This window comes from Sus scrofa, chromosome 16 (genome assembly GCF_000003025.6).
Source record: "Sus scrofa isolate TJ Tabasco breed Duroc chromosome 16, Sscrofa11.1, whole genome shotgun sequence".
Lineage (NCBI taxonomy): Eukaryota > Metazoa > Chordata > Mammalia > Artiodactyla > Suidae > Sus > Sus scrofa.
In genome coordinates this window covers 50,506,284-50,529,010 of record NC_010458.4, presented here as the reverse complement: position 1 = coordinate 50,529,010, position 22,727 = coordinate 50,506,284, and the positions used below count along the sequence as shown (strand labels likewise).

General features: G+C 45.8%; 1 long non-coding RNA gene across 8 annotated transcripts in view; it reads left to right on the top strand.

Moving 5' to 3' along the window:
• The window catches only part of LOC102164818, a 230,832-nt gene that overhangs the window by 205,460 nt on the left and 2,645 nt on the right, over nucleotides 1-22,727 (top strand). The window contains exons 9-12 of one of the 8 annotated variants that reach the window (XR_002339637.1): nucleotides 975-1,115; nucleotides 10,210-17,156; nucleotides 17,749-17,827; nucleotides 21,313-21,585. This is a non-coding gene — a long non-coding RNA (uncharacterized LOC102164818). Of the gene's footprint in view, nucleotides 1-974; nucleotides 1,116-1,987; nucleotides 2,174-10,209; nucleotides 21,586-22,727 lie in introns of those variants that run through there. The other 7 variants (XR_002339634.1, XR_002339635.1, XR_002339639.1 and 4 more) reach the window with 7 other exon arrangements.

The following is a 22,727-nucleotide window of genomic DNA, read 5'->3' as shown; positions in this document are numbered from 1 at the left end:
TTCTGCTAGGATCGTGGGTTGGATTACAGATGAGAGGTTTGACCAACTAAGAGAAGTCGGAGGTCTGGAGCAGGGCAGCCTGCAATGTGGGGAATGAACACTAAAAAAACAAATCGCAACTTGGGAAGCCACTTTTTAAACGAATGCAAACTTTGCAAGCTCCAACTTGCTGCAGGCTCCTAAGGAAGTGGCCGAAGCCTAAGAACCAATTCCAGAGAGTAGAGGGTTGCAATCCTTAGAGTCATAAAGATCTGGGTTCAAATCCAGCCTGACCACGTTCTAGCTCCATTCCTCTGGAGTTACTGACTGGTACTGAGACCCGGTTTCTCTATTCAGTTAGGGAAAATAAGGCTCACCTCTCAAGGTCTCCATGAGGTCTAAATGTGATGAGATTATTCAGAGGTGCCTGGTTGTGCCTAGTTTACACAAGTTTCCCCCTCGCATCCAATCTGGGGCATCTTATCTAGGTCACTTTAGGAGACAGCCAGGCATTATCTGACAGATATAGAGTCACAGGGCACTGGAAATAAATTCACTCCATCCAGACGCTTAGAACATACCCTACACTCCTAGAATTTCTTTATCATTGACTTCATTCCCCCAAAGGGATCTGAGATAGTTTACTACAAAGGGTGTTCAGATACACCACTGTTGATAAAATAAGAGTAGGAACAATAACAGCTAATGTTTACAGAGCGCTTCCTATATACCAGGTGCTGAGCTAAGTGCCTTACTCACGTTAATGTTTTTCCAAAGATGAAAAAAAACAAAAACAAAAGCATAAACAATACTCTGGCAAGCAGGTGAAAATAGTTTTGCTGAGCATTGCTGGCCCATTTCTGGCTTTAATGGCAGCGCAACCCCAAGTTCTGGGTCATGGTTATAAAATACATTGTTTCGATGGCAGAAAAAAATAAGGGGATTTGGGCTAGGGAGCTTTAGAGTCATAATAACAAAAATAATTTTTCCTCCAGGAGTCCCCGCAGTAAAAGTGTTTCTGTAGCTGGGAGTTCACAGCTGCCGTAAAACCTAAATGTCAGCAACTCCCGTGGTGTTGGATCACGTGCTACCCCGCTTACAGCCAGCAGCCCTGACATCGGGGCCAAGCATCTCAGGTATTTTTTTATCCTCTTCATCGTCTTCTCCAGCCAGTGTTATGACGAAGTCTCTGTAAGCAAATGTTAGAACTTCAAAGCCATTCACCTCTCACCCTTGCGGTTCCCTCAGGGGCCCCCGAAAAGCCAATTGTATACCATTAAATTATCTATCAGGTTATGGCCATTTTGCACAATGGATACTCGCACTGCAGGAGAGAAGCCTGTGGTGAGGACTCAAGGTCCCTCGGAGCTCCCTGGCAGCCCATTCCCAAAGGGAAACTCGGTGAAGTCAGAGGGAGCTTTTCTTCCCTAAAGAAGGAAGCATACACTCTAGGGTTGGTGCTCTGGCTTGGCTCCTTTGAAGTGGGTGCCTTCCAATAGGCTTTGGGCTGATTGTTTGCTTTTTACCCTTCTGGCTGTGGCTTCTATGACATGAACACGGGATCTGCCTGCTCCACTTGGTGCAGAATGCCTGGAGGATTTGACAGCCCCTGGGCTCCCCTCCCATCACCCCCAGAATGTACCAGGCTCTGTCTACATGCACAGATTCCACACACACTGGTGCAAGGAATCTTGACCAGTCTCCCGTGAGGTAGACCGTACAGTCCCCCTTTGACAGATGAAGAAGAGGAGGCTCAAAGAGATCAGGGGAGCTGTCCAATCACACAGACTGCAAGTGGCGGAGCCTGGGCCAGACACCAGGTCTCCTGACTTTACTATAGCTTCAGAGAGGCACAAAGACGGGCTTAATCACACACAGGGAGCGGGTCCCAGAGCTGGGACTCAAACTCAGAGCTCTAGACTCCGAGATCAGCACTCGCCCCACAACACTACCCAACCTCCTAGTTTCCATGCATTTGTGTAATAAATATTTGCTGCCCACCTGCCAGGCATCAGGAGCTACTGGAGGTCCTGAGGATGCAGCTGTGAGCAAGACAGACAGGATCTGTGTTTCTTGGGCTCACCTTCCAGTGGAGGAGAGAGACACTAAATAAGGAAGCTGCTTCATGGACTTGCAGAATAGACTTGTGGTTGCCGAGGGGGAGGGAGCAGGGTGGTCGGGGAGCTTGGAGTTAATAGATACACACTATTGCCTTTGGAATGGATGAGGAAGGAGATCCTTCTGTGTAGCACCGGGAACTATGTCTGGTCACTTATGATGGAGCATGATAATGTGCGAAAATAGAATGTGTACATGTATGTGTAACTGGGTCACCATGCTGTACAGTAGGGAAAAAATCGTATTGGGGAAATAACTATTAAAAAATAATAATAAATAAGGAAGCTGATAAGTTGACACAGGCATGGTGGCGGGAGTCTCACAGAGGAGATATGCAGGGGCAGTGGAGGGAGGAAGGGGTGAAAGGGGTCATTGCCGTAGGCTGGAGGTCAGGGAGGGCTTCTCTGAGGAGGTGACGTTATCTGAGAACTGCATGACAAGTAGGAGGCAGACAGGGAAGAGAGAACAGGACAGGGGAGGACCTGGAGGTGTGAAGGCACTGTGACAGGCATTGATACAAGGGTGGTGTAGCTGGAAGGTCGTGAATGAAGACGAGAAGGGCTGGGGGTGAAGCCAGAGGCCTTGAGGACGCATGGAGGGGAGGGGCTGAATAGTTTCCTCTGAGCAACACAGAGACACTGAAGCTTTTAGGCATGGAAGTGACACGACCAGATGATTTGCATTTTAGAAAAATCACTCTTAGCCTCTGCTACTGTGTGTGTGCCCCGGGCAGGGGTGGGGGAAGTGGGGGCTGAGGGTGTTGGGGCGGGGGATCAAGGAAGCCAGTGAGATGCTGCTGTGGGGGCCCCAGCATGTCTGGACTAGGGTGATGGTAACAAAAATGGAAGAAGGGGGCAGATTTGGGTCACGCCTAAAAACAAAATTATCAGGACCCACGGATGGCTTGAAAGTGAGCCGCAAGGGAGGGGGAGGTGTTCAGAATGACTTCCAGGCTCTGGGCTCAAGCACGCCAGGTGCAGAGTAGACCTTCTATTTTGGGGCTGTTAGAACAGGACTGCGAGGGCGGGGCTGGTGGAAGATCAAGTGCCCTGCTGGGAGGCTTGAGTCTCAAGTCCCACCCGCAGCAGGAGTCCTTCCAGCAGCAGCAACCAGACCCCACCGCCCACGGAGCAAGCAGATAACAGTCCCCACTGTGCCTGGAGCCTTCTGGGAGCCTCAGCCAGCCTGGCCCTACTGCAGCCAGGGCACTGCACTCTCTAGATTGGGTTCCTGGAAAAACTGTTCAATTATTGATAAGGCGCCCTCCTGACATCACTGAAAGATGACGAGGCTCTCTCCTCGCTTAAGTAGTGCCTTTCTGCCCTGCAGAACCTGGTCCTTCAGCCCCACAGCTGGATTATGGGGGAAGCAGGGGCGGGGGCAGTGAAACAGTTGAAATGCAGCCATAAGAAAAGCACTCAGCACGTTATAATAATAATGACAATACTGTAATAACTGACATTTTCTGAACACTGGCTATGTGCCAGGCAGGGTTCCCAGGAGCCCCATGCTTCTTAAGGACTCTAAGAAGGAAGTGCTCTCGTTACTCCCATTTTACAGGTAAAAAAAACTGAGGCAAACGGAGGTTAAGTAAGGTCACCCGGCTTGCAAAGGGCAAAGCCAGGTTTAGACCCCAACAGTCTGGCTCCAGAGTCTCTGGAAACCTCTGTTGCTCTGAACTATCTCCATGTGCCAACCCAAGTGGGGAGCTGGAACTCATATCAGAGGGGGCTACTCTGTCTTTCTTCATTTAAAATGAATCCATTAGGTAGAACAATGTGGAAAACTTTTAACTAAGCTTCCATTTGGGGCTTATATTCACTACTTTGCCTCATTTGATTTACTAGCCCCCTATGAAATTGGGAATCTTGTAGTGCCTTTTAAAAAAAAAAATTGTTTTGGCCACACCCACAGTATGAAAGTCCCCAGGCCAGGGATGGAATCCGAGCCACAGGTGCAATCTATGCCGGATTCTTAACCCTCCGTGCCACAGTGGGAACTCCTTGTCAAGCCTGTTTTACAGAAGAGAAACTGAGGTTGTGAGACGTAAGAGGTTTTATCACGGGCTAGACAGCTAGGAAAGGACAGACCTGGAATTTGACCCTTGGTCATTTAAGTCCAAGGGCAGAGACCTCTAACTTCACTGCATGGCTACATATATGTATATTCTATCTATAAATAGCTCGAATTCCTTGAAAAGAATCTTCTTGTTTGGATTCAGAGCTATGAAGCACATCCAGTGGAGTGGACCTTCTGAGTGTGTCCATCCCCACAGAGGAAGCTCAGTGAAACTCCAGCTCGAATTCCTGTTGCTTCCATGTTTTCCTTTCTCTGATCTTGAGGGTGTGCCTATCTTTTCATGGCCTCAGAAGAAAGGAAGCTAAACCCTAGACCCATTTCTCTAACCTTCCATCAACTTTACTGCTTCCAAATGTTCTATTGTGGAGTTCCTGTTGTGGTGCAGTGGAAATGAATCCGACTAGGAACCATGAGGTTTCAGGTTCAATCCCTGGCCTTGCTCAGTGGGTTAAGGATCCAGCGTTGCCATGAGCTGTGGTGTAGGTCGCAGACGTGGCTCAGATCTGGCGTTGCTGTGGCTTTGCTGTAGGCTGGCAGCTGTAGCTCCAATTTGACCCCTAGCTTGGGAACCTCTAAATGCTGTGGGTGTGGCCCCCAAAAGCAAATAAATAAATATTCTACTGTTTCTCTTTATTTTGCTGTCTTCAACTGTTTTCAGTATCCCTCCTCTTCTTCTCTTGCCTCTTTCCTTTGTTGTTCAACCAATGACCTTTACAGAGGACGTGCCCAGCAGCTGCAGCTTCGGTATTGCAAAAAGATCACCCATAGTGGGGCCCCATAGCCCTGCTAAACTCCCAAACCTGCCCTTGACTAAGTCTGTGGCGTTGGGCAAGTTCTTTCCCCGCTCCCAGCCTCAATATCCTCATCTGTAAAATGGGTTCATCATACAATCCATTCCACATGGGTTGCCACAAACAGAAAAGCTGGTCGCGGCTGTGAAAGGATCTGACTTGGAACGAGGTGTGCAACCAGTGCTCAGTGAATGTTGATGGACCCTGAGACTTTGGGAGAGAGAGGAGATAGAAGGAGCAGGGGCAGGGGCTGCCCTTGAAGAGCACTCTGCCTAGAAGGAGAGATAGGGCAGAAATCAACAGGGCAGACTGTGAGAAGGGTGCAGGAAAAGGCACTTAAAGGCATTGTCATGGAAATGCCTTAGGTTCTATAGAACAGCCTAGAAACACATTCCTCCCTCTCTCTCTCTCTTTCTCTCTCTCTGAGGGGTCAGGCAGATGTTTTTCTAGGGCAGATTCAAATCTGCCCTGAATCCTCAGTAAAATAGGGCAGAAGGTAATGAGCAGGAATCACGGCAGTACTACCTGTAATTGAGGCCAGCAGGTTTAGAAGCAGCAGAAAGCTCCATTGGGCTGATCTCATCCACGGGCAAGAGCCAGAGATTCAGATCTGCCCTAAGTCCCCACTCTGCCACTTCCTACCTGTGTGACTTTGGACACGCATCCCTCGACCCGAAAAACCTCAGGCCCATCACCTATAAAATATAGCGAACAGTAATTTTTTTTTTTTTTCTATAATCAGGACTGCTTTGAGGATTGAGAGAACTATGTGCAAGTTCAGGGCATATGGAATAGGCATCACAAGGACCAGCTTTTTAACTTTTGTTCTGTTTTTTTTTTTTTTTTTTTTTGGTGAGTGGGGGTGTTTTGGGGGCTCTTCTGAGACAGGTGCCTTTAACTGTCCATTTCGAATTTTGTGAGCTCCCTTCGCAGAACAACTAAAGGGTAGGCGCTTGACAATTTCATGTTTCCAGTACTCAGAGGAAACTGTCAGAAATTGGTGTGCTTTGAATCAATGGGATCAGGCCAATTATGAGAGAGCCAGGCTCCTGCATCCAATTTAGAGTTGCTTTCGGAGGCATCGTCTGTCCAGCCCAGTCTCATGGTCCTATTACAAGGGGGTGGGGGTGGGGCTGGGGGTTGGGAAGGATATCCATGGGTGCTTTAGTTGGTAGCAGCCCTCAAACTGGGATGAGTACCCTGAACAGGCCAGCACCATCAGTGATGTTCAGAGCTTCACAAAGCACATACACACAGAGAGGCTCCGCTGAGCTCATTCATGCAGTCAGCTCATGCATATGCATGAGTTACTGTTCAATGACCAATCAAGGGACACCTTCTGAGCAGGAAAGGAAAGAGCATTAAGCCAGGGAAGTAGAACTCTGCTCAAATCCAGGTGCTGCCTCTTTCATCTCCCTGAGCCTCAGTTTCCTCACTTGTAAATAAATAAATAAATAAATAAATAAATAAATAAAAAAGCAGGGATAATAACTGGGGCTGTCGGGACTTTTAAATTAGAGAACTGATAGGAAAATGACCTGCTGCAGCACTTAGAAAGTGGTAGGGGCTTAATAAATGCCAGTTAAATTGGAGTCTGCTGAGGACTCCAGGGACATAAAGATTTAACGAATTTTGGGGGGAATCCCATAGTATGTCAGTCTCATGTCAGGTACTGGGCATACGGAGATGAATAAAACATGCCATTGTGGGGTCTGTATTTTAAACAGTAGGACACACGCATACAAACATCAGGAGAGACAGCACAGAAGTGAAATTTATGCCAGGTTTGAAGGACATGAGTGGGTTTATAGTCAGAGACTATAAGCTTACAAAGTCCTCTGTGACTGTTTCTGGCTTTTAAGAGCATAAAGCCACAGAGAAAAAATGGGATTCAATAGTCAACTTAATTTGAGTTGCTTAAGAGACTCCATCCAAAGTGTGGAGCGACTGAAGCTGATGTCAGGTGCCCAGTTTGGCCCTCCTGAGTCTAGCCGTGTACCAGCCACCCAAAGCCACAATCCCAGGACCAGGCCACCATCACTAAGATCCTAAACTTCTCTTTGCTTCTGAATCTCCAGTTCTAGGGGGGCGACCGCCTCTCTGTGGTTCCAGCTGAGAACCAGTGTTCCAGAAATCTTCCCTGCGCCTATCCAGACCCTCACTCCATCCCCCTTGACCCTTCTCTGTGTCCAGGGAGGCTGATCTTGGATGGAATCAATGAAGCCCCTTACCCTCTAGTTCCTGGTTGGGCTCAAACAATGGGGATGCTGAACAGGAGGCAGGAAAGGGAGAGGAAAGTGAGGCTTATTCCCCTGTCTCCACCTCGCTGAGCTTTGTGGGTTGGCTGAGCCCCTCTAGCAAAGGCCACAGCTCCTTTGGCAGCTGGAAATCTCCCCCTCAGTACTCTGTCTCAGGGTTCAGTTCACCACTTTGTCCTCTCTGCCTTCAGGCCTGGGGAGGTGACAGCATTCAGCTACCAGCCTGGGGGAACTGCGCTATCTTTGTAGTTCCCCCCACACCTTTGTAAATAGCTCCTTTATTAACCTCTCCTCCAATTGCCTAATTTGAGCATGCCATCTGTTTCCTGCCAGCCCCTGACTGACACCTCCAGGTTCTCAGCCTGGAGATCGCCTTGCTCTGCGCATATATTTTTCTGGACCAGTGGAAAAGAAGGCTGGAAACTTGGCCATGACGAAGTTGCCCTTCCGAATCTTTGCACATCCTGTTTGCTCTTTGGTTTGGCCCAGCCACAGTCACTTTTCTTCCCAGCTCTAAGGAAAAGTGGTTTTCAAGCCCAATCTGAGACTGGGAACCTCAAACATGCATGTGGACAGAATTCACCATGAACCACGCATGATGGTTCTCAGAATTAATGTGCAATTACTATGCCAAGCCCTCAGAAGAACACCTGGTATACAGTAGGCACTCTTAACTTTATTTGGTCATATCACTGGCTTGACTTTATTCCCTAACGATTCACAGATTCACACAGATATTGTCTCAAACATCCATTCTGGCACCTTGTCGTTTTACTGCGTCTGCAACTGTACAGCAATATAATTCGCATTTTTTAACTCCTATGATAGAGGGTGGGATTGACCAGAGTGGCTAGACAAGCTTACTCTGCACCCTCCCTGCCTTATTCATTTGCCAGTTTTGACCTTGAACCAGTTACTTAAGGCTTCTGTTTACAGCAATCTCCTCATGTGTACATTGTATACAGTAACGGTAGCTACTTCTTAAACTTGTGAGGATTAAATGAGTTAGCTGTGTAAAGCACTTATACATGCTTATTATGATTACGCACTTATTTCATCCTCACCACCACCCCAGAGGGCTGTGTGGGCACAGAATTCTGCAGATCTGTCTGATTCCAAAGCCTGGTTCTAGCACACTGTTTCTATGGCCATGGGGATTAGGCTGGGGACACAGTTTGAAAAGGGGTGTAACAAATTATTAATAATGGCTGCCGTGTGTTGGGTTATCACCATGCTTGCCAGGGACTGTGCCAAGCACCTTTCATACATTATCCCAATTTCAACATCCAATGATGCAACATGGAAACCATTCTTTTTTTTTTTTTGGTCTTTTGTCTTTTGTCTTTTCAGGGCCACGCCCGCAGCATATGGAGGTTCCCAAGCTAGGGGTCTAATCGGAGCTGTAGCCACCGGCCTACACCATAGCCACAGCAACGCGAGATCGAGCCACGTCTGCGACCTACGCCACAGCTCATGGCAACACCGGATCCCTAACCCACTGATTGAGGCCTGCAACCTCATGGTTTCTAGTTGGACTTGTTTCTGCTGTGCAACAATGGGAACTTCCGGAAACCATTCTTAACCTCATTTTACATGAGGAAACTGGGGCGCTAAGGGTTAAGTTACACACATAGGGTCATGCGTATTAAGTGGCTCCGGCAGGGTGGAATCCTATTCTTCCCTGACTCAGATATTCACGTTCTTAAACATCAGGAACTGACAGTACCATGCTTCTCAACAGACAAAACTCAGGGATTCTACAGAAGCCTGTCTGGGGGGGACTCTGCATTATGAACTCCATCCCAATAAAAACCAAGCTGGCATCCTCTGTTGCAGCAATAAGATGCGTAGCTTAGCACTGAGGCTGGCAAATGCAGTGTCTGATGTAATCTATTCCATTACTGAATGTGCAGTAGCTTGTGTTAAAAAAAAAAAAAAAGGAAAGCAAAGAATGAGGAGAAAGGCTGTAGAAATGGTAGGAAAACAGGAGGCCCAGAACCCAGCCAATTGAGAAGCGGCAGCTGGCACTATCAAAGTTGATCACGGTGGCCATGGAACAGGGGCCGGGGAGGAGCCTCACTGTCGAGGCATCACCATCCCTGCCTGTGGAACCATGAGGGATGAGGGCACTTTGACAAGGCCCAGTTCAGCCGGGCTCCCACAGCCAAGCCCAGCTGTACAGAGCAGTGTCACTGCCTCAGTGGAGACCATCTGGGGGACAAGAGCCCCAGTATACAGTCCATCCTCTGTGTGTGCTGTCATCATCCAGCTCTGCCTCCGCTGGCCGCTGGCACCAAGGCAAGGAGAGACTAACTCCTTACTCCTTTAAAGGCCTTCATGCAAGGAGAGATGGACAGAAAGCAGCAAGAAAATACGATCTGGCTTCATTCAACATAAAAGGGGGTGGGATAAAGGAAAATGTGTGTCAAATTCAGCATGAAAGATACTGGGGACAAGGCTGATGGGGTAGGGGCCCTCTGAAGAGAGGAAGCCAATAAGACCTAGCAGCAGTGACGCCATCATGGAGGGCCAAAGTCTTGCTAGAACCACCTCCATAGTAGGTTGAAATCTTCTGGCTGGGCCAGCTTTAAGAATCCTGAAGTCGGAGTTCCCGTCGTGGCTCAGTGGTTAACGAATCCGACTAGGAACCATGAGGTTGTGGGTTCGATCCCTGGCCTTGCTCAGTGGGTTAGGGATCCAGCGTTGCCGTGAGCTGTGGTATGGGTTGCAGATGTGGCTCGGATCCCATGTTGCTGTTGCTGTGGTGTAGGCTGGTGGCTACAGCTCCGATTCAACCCCTAGCCTGGGAGCTTCCATATGCTGTGGGAGCTGCCCAAAAAATGGCAAAAAGACAAAAAAAAAAAAAAAAGAATCCTGAAGTCTGTAAACCACCTATAATGGAAAAAATAAAAATCATTAAAAACAAAAAGAACCCTGAAGCCCTGAACTCCACACCTAACTCTGTGTCTTGGCCTGGCTTCCAGACACCAAGGCTCTACTGAGGAAGAAGTCAGCTGACCCAGGATAAACCAATCAGAATCTCCCTAGAAGACACCCTCACACACAAGGGCAAGTTTTGTTTAGTTTCTTTCTTCCTTCCTTTTTTCTTTTTTACTATTTTGTGCACTCCTAAATCCCAAGTGCCTAAGATAATGCCAGGCATGTAGTAGGTGCTCATTTTATATTGAACTTTATCTTTCTCTGCATTTGGAATCAAGACTAGGCAACTGGTCTCTGCAAGACTGGCGCTGAGAGACCCCTAACCCGGAAGCTAAGGCAGCCAGGATCTGCCCCAAGGATTGAGGACTGAACTGGGGGGAAAGGAGGAGGAGTAAGAAGCAGAAAGGAGACGGGTGGAGGCAGAGAGAGGCAAAACAGGTCTCCAGAATACACCCCTGTGTCCTTATGAAAATATTCCACCCTCCTTTCTCCTTGAGCTTGCTTGAGTGGGTCTTGATATTTAAAACCAAGTCAATCTAACCAAAACAGCATGTCTCCTTGAAGTCCTTCCCCAGAGGGAACGGTGCAAATTCCTGTGAACTCTTGAAGTATTTTTAGCAGCATATGCTTGGATAACTTTAGTCCTTGTCTGATCTGTGCACTGAGGGAGGTAGGAAGGTGGGATGGCACTCTGGAGCCTGACTGCCTGGCTCCCAATCCTTGCTCCTGCCCATCCATCCTGCCACCTGGGTCAGGTGAGCTAACTTTTCCGAAACCTCAGTTTCTTCCTCTGCAAAATGGAGGTGATAATGGCCACTACCTCCCTGTGTTATTTTGAAAATATAAAGTGCTTTGCACGGTACTTAGCACATGGTTAGCACTAAATAAGTAAAAATAATGTATCCAATACACTGAACAAGCAGGAGTCTTATAAAAGCAATTTGATTTTTGTCTCCTGTTTCACTTTAAACCTGTGCATGGTCCGCAATCTCTTCCTCCCCGAAGAATGAGATTCTGAGCAGCCCCAGAAGTTTTCTGATCAGTGTTAGGTAGTAAAAGCTCCTGGGGTCGCTTTAAGTCAGAGACCGCTGCCTCAGTTCATCACTTATTTCTGCTCCCCTCTTTCCACGAGGGCCTCCTTCCGGCAGAATCCTGGGGGGTTGGTGTATCTGCTCCTCCACTATCTTGCTAACCTATTTTCTGGTTGCCTCAAAGGTTACATGGGAATCGAGAAGGAAAGGAGGGGACAGGAAAGTCCTCAATTGTTTGGCACTGTCAAAGCCTGACTTTGCCCGCTCTGAGTCTGACAGATACTTGAAGCTGACAGTTCTGCACCCAGATTTTCTGGAGATGCCTCTGCTGGACCATCTATGATAACAAATTCAGGCTTTCCCTTTGGCCAGTCTGCACCCCACCCGCTCCAACTGGCCTCTCCCTTTGGGACAGGATCCCTTTCATAATGACCCCAGACTGACATTTTTATTGCTGTACTGAATGTAACAGCTCCCCAGCCCACCCCCAACACCTGGCCCCCATTTCCCCTACCTCTGACCTGCCATCATAGGGCCGTGTCCCTTCTCTGCTGCCACCAGCCACTGCCGCTTCCTTGAGCACAAGTCAGACCTAGGCCCACCGCATCCTCCAGCTGCAGGGTACACAAAACAAGCTCTCTGAGAGTCCCAGGGGACAAGGGCTGAGGGTGAAAGCACAAATGCCTTCTCCAAAGAAGGCCTCCCAAAATCTTCCCCAGAGGTCAATAACGTACCCCATTTCTACTTTCCAAAGTGGTGAAGAGCTTTGAGAAGGGTTCGATTGGTGTTTGGAATTTTCTTTTGTAAATTCTGCTCTTGGCTGGCCTTGCCCCTGCTGTGGAATGCAGCAGCTGTCAGACTTTAGCGCCTCCGCTAGAACTTGGGTTTGAACCTCCTGTTAATAATAAAGCGACATGTACGGCTGACCTTTACGTTCACAAAATGTGATCAGATGCATTATCTCACCCATTCCTTACAGCACCTCTGCCACACTGGCTATTCTGCTCTCCCTGTTTTCCTGATGAGGAAACTGAGGTCACAGAGAGGTCAAAAAGCTTGAGATTGAGACCCAGTTGGCGCTGCCTACCTGACTCCTTTCCACTGCAGCACACAGCATATCAGGGCTCAGTGCTGCCTGGCTGTGGGCCTTCCATGGCCCCAGGACACTCGGGACCCAAGGGATGTCCTAAGAGCCTGCCTGGAAAGGCAGTGGCCTTCTGAATCCAGAGCTAAAACACAGATGGGAGACCTCCTTGAAGGAGATCAAGGCAGGCAGCCCTGTGACTGGCAGCTGGGTTCAGAGAAGCAGCCAAAGAAAAGCCTTGCTTCCTTTGCACATAAAGCCTCCATTCTCAGCCATCACACTGGCACAGACACTCACAGACCAGAGCCTCAAAGGACCAGACAATGAAACAGACACAGGCAAGAGCAAGAGGTTTTTTTTTTTTTTCCTTTTCCAAATGCAAAACTTAGATATTACTCAACACTCATATACAATTTGCATATGAGCTGACATTTTTATAGGAAAGGCAGAGATTTCTTATGCTAGAGTTGCGGGGCAGATGGCTGGGGGAGGTGTCTATAAAGACAGCTTTATAGCCTGTGGCCACTTCCTCATGGTGATCAGCGCATGGGCCAAAAATACACCAGGTCCCTTTCCCCCTATGTTTCTTGTCTTCTACCCATTGTCCTCCTCCTCCCCCTCTCTCTCTATTATTGAGCATTTCTAGTGGTCAGCGCTGAGCTAGCTGCAGGGATGCGTGACATGCAAACTTGCCCTCCAGGGGCTCCCAGTCAAGGAGAGGAGACAGGAGAAGAAAAACTAGTGATGAAAATGCAGGATGATAAAATAAAGATGGAGATGCATGCAGGGCGCTGCGGTACCCGGAGCGGGGGAAGGGAAGGTGGGCTGGAGGAAGGGCGGATTTTCAAGGTATTTTCATGACCGGTACTGATGGACCAGGCATGATAGTTGCCTAACCCATCAGAATAGATTGCAACCTTTACACAGAATGGGAAAATTTTCAACTCGTGGTGGACTAAAAGCTTCACAGAGGAGATGCCTGAGAGGAGTTGTGAGGGCTTGGTCATTAGGCAAACAAACTTCAAGAGCTGGGACAGACGAGGGAGTCAGGGGAACTATTGAGACCTCTTTATCTCTGGTCCCTTAGAGTCCCAGAGAGGTCAGGAGGTGTTTGTTGAATGAATGAATGAATGCATGAACGAATGAAGTGGAGGCAGTGTGAGGGGAAGCCATAGAGGACGAGACTGAAAAGCAGCAATAAGGCAATAATGGAGCTGCCATTGATTGCAGTCTACTGCTTTCCCTCCTGCCTGTCACAGGGAGATGAATTGCCAAGATTGGAGGGACGAAGATATATATAAAACCCCTAGAACAGTCCCTGGCACATAGTAAGTGTTATATCAGTGTTTGTTATTATTATCCCAAAGCTAGAGATAAACACGTTTGAAACTCAGAGAAATAAGATAACGATTTGGACAGCCAGCCCGGTCTGACACCAAATCCCATTCTCTGAGCCCATACCCTTCAGGGAAGTAGGACTGTTTCACTTAAGTGAGTCGCACTATACATTTTTGGGGAGGAAAAAAACCGCCACACTTGAACAGTGGCCTGTTCGCTGGAGTAACTGTGGGGCAGAAGCCTAAAGTACAGCTCCCCTCACTTGTCTGTGTTCCTGCAGGCCTCTCATGGCCAAAGCATCTCAGTGTGATTTCCACACAAGGTTCCTAAAGGCAAACCTCTACTCCATTTGGGGCTCAATCGAAGAAACTGTGATCTGGTCCAGTAATGAAAGCTACACCATCTTCCTCTACCACACACATCCAGTGGGCAAGTGAAAGCATCTGCAAAGGGTGTTTTTCACAATACACATTGCAGTACAAGCCATAGACTATTGCAGGGTGCAATTGTGCTGTGTACAGCCTCCAGGGTGAGGAATGGTGAGCTGGTCTTTGGTTAAAGGCCCTTGGCTTGGCAGTCATCCTCACGCTCTCTTTGTCCTTGGAGTGTCTGGAACTTTCTGATTGTCAGTGGTCAGAGCACCCAGATTTGGTCTGAAACCCAATATTGGTTTTCTCATCTGTGGGAACGCAATGAAAATCTAATGGACCCCACTCTTACGGTCTTATGGATGCTACCTCCCAGTTCTTCACTGCTGGTCTTTCTGTAATTTGGACACCAGAAGTGAAGGCTCCATAATAGAGCTGGAAGGTTCTCTCCAGGACAAGAAGGAGCTTTGGAGCCGGGACCATTTCTTTTGACAATCTGAACATCAACATTCAATGGAGTATAACAGCCATCATTGCCTGGATCCATATTTCTAAAGTGCTCCAGCCTTTCAGGCACCAAATAACATCCAAATTGTACCCAATACAGCCAGAAAAAAAAAAAAAAAAATCAGGCTTCCTCGTCATTTGTTTGCCATGAACACATCTTATGAATAGTTTTCTTTAAAAGACGAATGTGCCGAGGACTTGGGAAAAATGTATTTGTGTGTGCATTTGGTAAGTCTCCAACACCAAAACACATTCTGGGACTAATTATTTTTTAACTAACTAATCAGTATGTTTCATTCATAAATTGGGATTTATCAGTATAGCACATGAAAAGAGAGAACGTATTATTATCTTAATTTGGTTAATATGCAAAATCGCGCTGTGTTTGTAATGACCTGCTTTCAGTGAATAGAGGCAGGCTGGAAATAGTAGCAGCTTCCCCTAATGAGGGTGCTGGCTCCCAGCCCCAGCTGTTCACCAGGAGACACTCGATGTGCTCCTGACCTATCCGCACACGTGTTCCTCTGGTGAAGAGGCAGGAGTGATTTCCTCACCAGGGGAAAAACTGAACGCCTTGTGTTTGTTCTGCTGACAGAACCCGTTTTACCCGCTTTGTCAGTGGGCAGCAAAAGCCTGGGGCGTGGGGGGTGGAGGACGGTGGGAAGGAGTGTTCGCTTTGTTGGCTCTAAGACACAATCTCACGCGCGCGCGCGCGCACACACACACACACACACGCGTGCACACACCCTCCGAACCTGTCAAGAGTAGGGCTCAAATCTATTAATAAAAGATTCCACCTTAATCTAGTGATTCTGGTCTTTCTCACCCTATTGTGCCTGCCAACCCGTGTGCAGCTGGTCTGCCATGCAAATAAACCCTCCATTCTGAAGTCCCCCGATAAAGGGATTTATTTATCAGCCCGACCTGAGTATCCATTTGTTCCTGCAAATGAGCGGCTCCTCCCTGCTCTTATGCACCCTGATTTAGAGCCATGGAGGCAGGTTCCCCTGGTTTATCAGGAGTCTGGATCATCTCCCCACCCCCTCCAAACCCCAGGTCAGGCTTTGAACCCCTCTGGGCTGTGGAACTGCCCTGGCCTCACCCAGGAGTGCAGCGAGGGGAGGGGTGGGGGCCAGAGTCGAGCTGGCCTTCCCGTGACACTCTGGAGCAGGGTCCAGCTGCATTCTTTCTGTCCAGCCCTGGTGCCAGCCTGCCGAGGACTCCGCCCGGGGACATCCTGATGTGGCACATTCTCGAGCCAGGCGCTGCTTTTGTGTTTTAAAGGAGGGCATTTCCTCTTCTGGTTTTTTGGGGGTTCGTTTTTTCTGTTTGTTGTGAAAAGTTTCAGTCTAGGAGCTATGTTTTAATGATTTTTATAATTGAAGTATAGCTAATTTGTGTTAGTTTCAAGTGTATAGCAAAGTGATTCAGTTATAGTTCCATACGTATATATGTATTATACACATACATATATATATATTCTCTTTCAGATTCTTTTCCATCATAGGTTATTTCAAGAATGGAGTATAGTTCCCTGTGCTATACAGTAGGTCCTTGTTATTTTACATATAGTAGTGTGTATATGTTAATCCCAAACTGCTAATTTGTCCTTTCCCCCCAAGCTATTTTTAAATTACAAGAGAATTATACATGTTCATTGTAGAAAATTTAGGAAAAGCAGAAAATTCTCCATTAAAAAATCTAAATCCCACGGCCAAGAGACAACCAGCACGTACACTCCCATGTCCTTTGTGCCCGGTCCCCTCAGCCCGTGAAAGAGTGAATAGTCTGGGCTTCCTCTATTTGTGAAGCAAATACTAAATCAGAATGGGAAAAAAAAAAAAAAAAACTGTGTTGTATTTTAAATATTTACATGCAGCAATCAGTCACATGACATTAGCAAGACTATCTGTGACTGTGTGTGACTATTCAGAGTATCCCTATGATTAACTACATTTAGAAACCATGTCAAAAATCTAAATTTGAGACCTTAGGCGACCATGAGGCCCAGTCAGATCGCTCTCCTGGGTCCCCTACCCCACCTCCATGGATCTTGTGTATGTGTATTTGTGTTTATATCATATTTGAAATCACTCTATTTTCACATTTTTATATTAATATTACTTTGCTCACATTTTTACAAGTCAATAAAATTCTTCTGCAACAAGGTTTTGATGGCTACTCAGCATTCCATTATGTAAACTTACCATTTAAGCTTTCTCCTGTTAGTGTACATTTCAGATAATCCCCTTTTTTTTCCCACTATGATAAATAATACTGCATTGAACATCCTTATATGAAAATCATTGTGACTCTCTGGGTTCTTTCCTTTGGATGAATTCCTAAAAGGAAAATCACTGGGTCAGAGGGTAGGAACATTTTAGTGTCTTCTTTCATGTTGCTCAATTTGATTCTAAATAAGGGCTACTGATTTACTCTGAAAGAGCATGTTTACCGTTTTACCGTTTTTATGTATGTACCAACAAACTTTTTGGCCATACCAGCAGCATGCAGAAGTTTCTGGGCCAGGGATCAACCTGGTGCCACAGCAGGAACCAGAGTACAGCAGTGACAACTCCAGAGCCACCAGGAAACGCCCACATTAACCTTTAATTGGAGAAGTAATTCACAGAATACATGCTCCCTGTAAAAGATTTTAAAAGGTAAGCCCTATATCTCTTTTCACCACCTCTTCCAGTCTCCGAACCCCTCAGAGGCAGCCAGTTTTCAGTTCAGCAAAAGCTCTCAATCAGTGCATTTAATTAGTTATCCGTGTGCCTCTATAAAATGTGTATCTGTGACCTAAGGAAAACTTGCATATTTCTGTACCTATAGAAAATGTGGAGGTTTTGTGTGGATTTTTTTTTTTTACATGAGTGATATCATATGGTACATGTCTTAATGTGATTTTTTTCCCACAGCTGTCTGTCTCATAGCCTTTATTGTGTATATATAAATCTACCTTACTCTTCCAAATGTTCCATACATTTCCATGGGATAGATTTGGCCTAGTTTTGACTGCCATTCTTCTATGTACAAATATTTGGGTTGATTTTTTGATTTTTTATTTCATTTTTACAAAAAGTGCCATGGTGCACATTCTTTTACAGAAGCAAGTGTCTGAACAGATTTTTTTTTTCCTCTATAGAAGAAATCAAGAAATAGAATTTCTGGGTCATGGGACATACACTGTTTTTATTTTAATGGATATTGCCAAATTGCTGAGGTCATTTTGAGTTTACTTTTATCTTCTAGATAAAATCTCCTAGAATCTTCTAGAATGCCTTAGATTGGAGCTTAATTATCAAAATGTAATTCTGAAGTATTCTATCAGGTAAGATGGCAGGAATGTGTATTCATTCCTTAGCCCATCCGTCTCTGTCTTCTGAGGATCCAGCATGGCTCCTGATATGGTGTCGAGTCAATAAATGTTGCTTAGGTGGTCTCCTTTGCACCAGCCACACCCTCAAGGGGCCTCAGCCCGAAACCTGATTCCTTTATGCAGCTGCCAACCACCAGCTCAGCTTTCCAGACAGTGCTCAAATATCCCCTCTTTTTGGAAGCCCTCCCTGGAGTCCAGGCTGAGTAAGGCAGCTTCTCTTCTGTGTCCCCATGGCACCCTTATTTATTGGCTTGTCATGCTTATTGCAATTTGGAATTTGGTCACCTCTCCCCTGTTACACCAGGCAGTCTCGGGAATTCAGTGGTGCCTGGCCTTTAGGCATCACCTGATCAGTGTTTGTGGACTGCTGACAGAACAACAAGCATGTAGGCCTGGCAGTCTGTCAGCTTGGAGAGAGAGAGGGCCAGGTGTATGCAGTATTCTTCATATCGAGCTTAATAGGAAACGGCTGTAAGAAATTAGATGGCTAGGGTGGCTCAGTGGTAACAAACCCAGGTTCAATCCCTGGCCCAGTTCAGTGGGTTAAGGATCCCACATTGCCGTGAGCTGTGGTATGGATCACAGATGTGGCTTGGATCCAGGGTTGCTGTGGCTGTGGCGTAGGCCAGCAGCAACAGCTCTGATTCAACCCCTAGCCTGGGAACTTCCATATGCCACAACTGCAGCCCTAAAAAGCAAAAGAAAGAAGAAAAAAAAATTAGGTGGCTAATAATTGACCCTTGACAGTGATTATGATGCTGATAAAAATGATGAATGATTGGTAAGAAGGGTAAATAGTAAACTCTCTCACACATAAAAATTTAGAACCACATCATTTCACCTCTTGGGAAAATGTTTATAACACTCTTCACTTCAATATTTCGCCATGAAACCTAGAAGTTTCTTAGGCAATTTATCTTTTCAAATGCATCTCAGGGAATGACAAACAGTAGCCAGAAAGCTGCTCAAAGAGTTCGAGTATGGCAGCTCATGGTCATAAATCTCTGGGTAGGATCCTGATTCTGAAAAGAAACACGAGAAAAGACTGAAATAAATCTACCAAGGTGTTAATCATGGCAGCACCACTGGAGTTAGGGTGATGTGTGATATTCTTTTCTTCTTTTTACTTTTCTCAAATCTTTCAGATTATACCATGTATGTAAATTCATTTTACACACACAAAAAAACAAACCAAAACCGAAAACAGACATAATCAAAAACATTTCTAGCAATTAATGAAGTTGCTAAGGAGGCAATTTTAAATCATCTATAATGGGTGGACATCTATGACATGAGAATATAATTCCAAGAAGGCTAACCTGAGCTATCAGTTCATTTGATATGAATTGGGTACTACAACCAAAGACTGTGCTTGGGGCGGGGCTTAAAGTGCAAACATCAGGTATACTTCCTACCCTCAGGCAGTTCACAGACTACTGCTAGCCACAAACTCAAGCCACTAATGGGAGCCAGGCAGCAAAGAGAAAGGAATGAAATCCTCCAACAGGCCCTCCTCTAATATTTGCTAACATTTGCTGGCCTTGGAAAAAGTTAAATGGAAATCCATTTACCAGATGGATTTAAAACAAGTTAACAAATCGAAGTGGCTTCTAGTTGTCTACCTTGACACATGTCCCTTTATAATGGCTCTTCTTCTCTTCCCGTGCCTGACTCCATCACCCAAAGTAGGGAACTTTGTGCAGGTGGATGGACAGACATCCTGGCCACACATTTAAGCTTCAGTCCCTCCCCTTCCCCATCCCCAGCTTTCTCTTGGCCACTTCTCAGGCACGGGGTATGTTCCCTAGTATACGATTTGCCCTTGGGAGAACTAACTGAGAAATAAGTCTCTGCAGGCTCTGGAAACAGGCTTGGGTCACATGGGCAGGGAATTCCAAGGCCCAGCAGCATGATCTAGAAGAGGCAGTGCTGCATCCAGGCTGCATGGGGTCAAGGGCAGAGGCCCACTTTGCCTGAATCTTAGGGAAGCACTATCCCCTGGGAGGGTTGGGACTCTGGTGTGTGCTGGAGAATAAATGCCCCAAGTTACAACAACAGCGGCTACTCAGCTCCATCCATGTGGGGACATGGATTCGGAGGGCCACATCTTCTACTTTATTTTATTTATTTACTTTCTTTTTATAGCCACACCTGCAGCATATGGAAGTTTCCAGGCTAGGGAGTGAGTGGGAATTAGAGCTGCCTACCTATGCCACAGCCACAGCAACGCCAGATCCAAGCCGCATCTTCGACCCATACCACAGCTCACAGCAATGCCAGATACTGAACACACTGAATGAGGCGAAGGATGGAACCTACATCCTCATGGAAAATATATATCAGGTTCTTAACCTTGAGCCACAGCGGGAACTCCCACATCTTCCACTTTTTAAAGAGAGGACACAAACCTGGGCTTTCTTATGGAATTGCATCATTTTTACATGTAAGCAAGGAATAACAATAATTTTAAAACCAAAGAATCATTCTGCTGGGCAAATTGAAAATATCCGTGAACCACTGTGACCTCTATGAAAGGAAAGAAATTTAAAATCCCATTTACATGTTGCTTGACCACTGTTTGGTTTTGAAAATGATATTCACCAATTCATTAATGTCACTTAAGCCCATAAGTAAGTGATACATCTCCGTAGCTATATATATGTCTGAACTTCATGCACTTTCTGTTCCGCAGCAGAAATCTAATTTACTTGGTACTCCTAGTACTGATGTATGTCCCCATAAGCTATCAGGAAAGACCTGGTTTTTGGATCTGCACATTTTTCTTCCTGGACGTTGACTTTCCTCATGTCCTCCTCTGGCCTACCGTAATAACCTGGGCACATACCTCTCGCTGCATTTCCCATATTGTGCTATCTTTAGCTCTATACATGTTTGTCACTTCAAGAATTATCTCCAGGAGTTCCCGTCGTGGCGCAGCAGAAACGAATCCGACTAGGAACCATGAGGTTGCAGGTTCGATCCCTGCCCTCACTCAGTGGGTTAAGGATCTGGCGTTGCCGTGAGCTGTGGGGTAGGTTGCAGACGTGGCTCAGATCCCACGTTGCTGTGGCTCTGGTGTAGGCTGGCAGCTGTAGCTCCAATTCGACCCCTAGCCTGCAAACCTCCATATGCCATGAGTGTGGCCCTAAAGAGCAAAAAAAAAAAAAAAAAAGAATTATCTCCATGTTCCCAGGGCCCATCACAGAGCCTGTCATGTGGTGGATGCCTAGCACCATTTGTTTGTTCTAACTGACTTTGTCAGTGGTTGATTCTCTGTGATGACCCACATCTCCCCAATCACAAAATAATAATAATCATAGGAGACATTTCTTGGACACTTAAATATAGGTAGGTGCCATGCCAGGAGCTTTATGTAAATTACCTCATATGATTCTTTCAACTAACTGCTCAACACATTTTTTATCCCCACTTTCCAGGTGCAGAAACTGAGACTCAGGGACACAAAAAGCCCTGTGTGCGTTTTATTCAGCTGGCAAATGTCAGGGGTGGGACTTGAACCAATCTTGCCTGATTCCAAAGTACACCATTACATAACCAGTAAGCCAGACTTCCCTAAAAGGGTCACTCCCACTTCTTGAGATGTTTTAGGTAGCACAGAGGAATTCATTTCAATTACTAAGCATTTGTTTGACTCAATGTTTATTTTAGTGTGTTTGAAAAGGCAAATAAATGACAACATCTGTTTATGGCATGGTGTGTTGATTTTTTTAATTTACATTAGTGACACACAATTTTTCTTTTAGACTTATTTAGTTAAATTCTTTAAAAAGTGAGTCCATTTACAAATAATATTGGGTGAATAATAGATAAGATACGTTGGTAACAAAAAAAGCAAAAATTGTGTGTCTAAGTTTATTAAAAGGACTAGAATTTGAAAAATACTGCCTCATAAATTGCCATATGTGGATTTAAAAAAAATACACACACACAATGAATCTAATTTTTAAACTCACGCCATACACTTAAGTTTGTAGAATGTTTCCTAAAAATCGCATCTCTGAGCTTGCTTAAGAGGACTCAAACTAGCCTCTAAACTTCCACATCTGAAGCTTGTTTATTTCTTTTTCCTCTTTCTATTTTTGGAACTTAAATGGCCAAATGGATTAAAAAAAAAAAAAAAAACCTGCCTCTAAATAAAAAATGAGCTAGGGGCCTGAAGCCCGCCTCTGCCTCATTTCAACTCTGAACAAATGGTGAATTACAACACCCCTGGACATAGTGGTTTCTAAATACCAAGCTGCCGGGCTTTTAAATAATAGCAGCACAGAAGTGTGGTCATAATGCTACCTATTTCCCTTGCTAAATTATTTACACATTTATTATATTTTACATGGACTGTTGAACCTGAAGACACTTCTTCAGGGGCCAGGTCATTTCAAGAAACCCATTACTGAGAATCAGCTCAGCTACATTAGAAACTGGCATATCCAATTGTATGTGATATTGCTCATTAATATTATATAATTACTGCCTCTGCCCATTGTTTTTAGGTGATGATAACTTTTGTGTGTATGTACGTGTGTGTACGTGCACTATTCAACAGCTCCAGGCAATCCACTTCATTAAGAAGCTGTTTAACATTGATGGTATATCAATAAAGCCTAGCTTAATGCAATCGTGGAACTACACCTAAGATGACTCGGCCAAATGAAGCTATTACCCTGTATAATGTGTTTTACACAAGATTCAAATGGTTTACTAAGTTTATAAAACCACTCGCCAGAATTGACAGTGACTGATTTACTATAAGGTTAGCAGCATGGGAGAAATCATATGCCAAGAGAAACTTGATATTTGCTCTTAAGAAATTTCTGTATTTTACCTCCAGTTT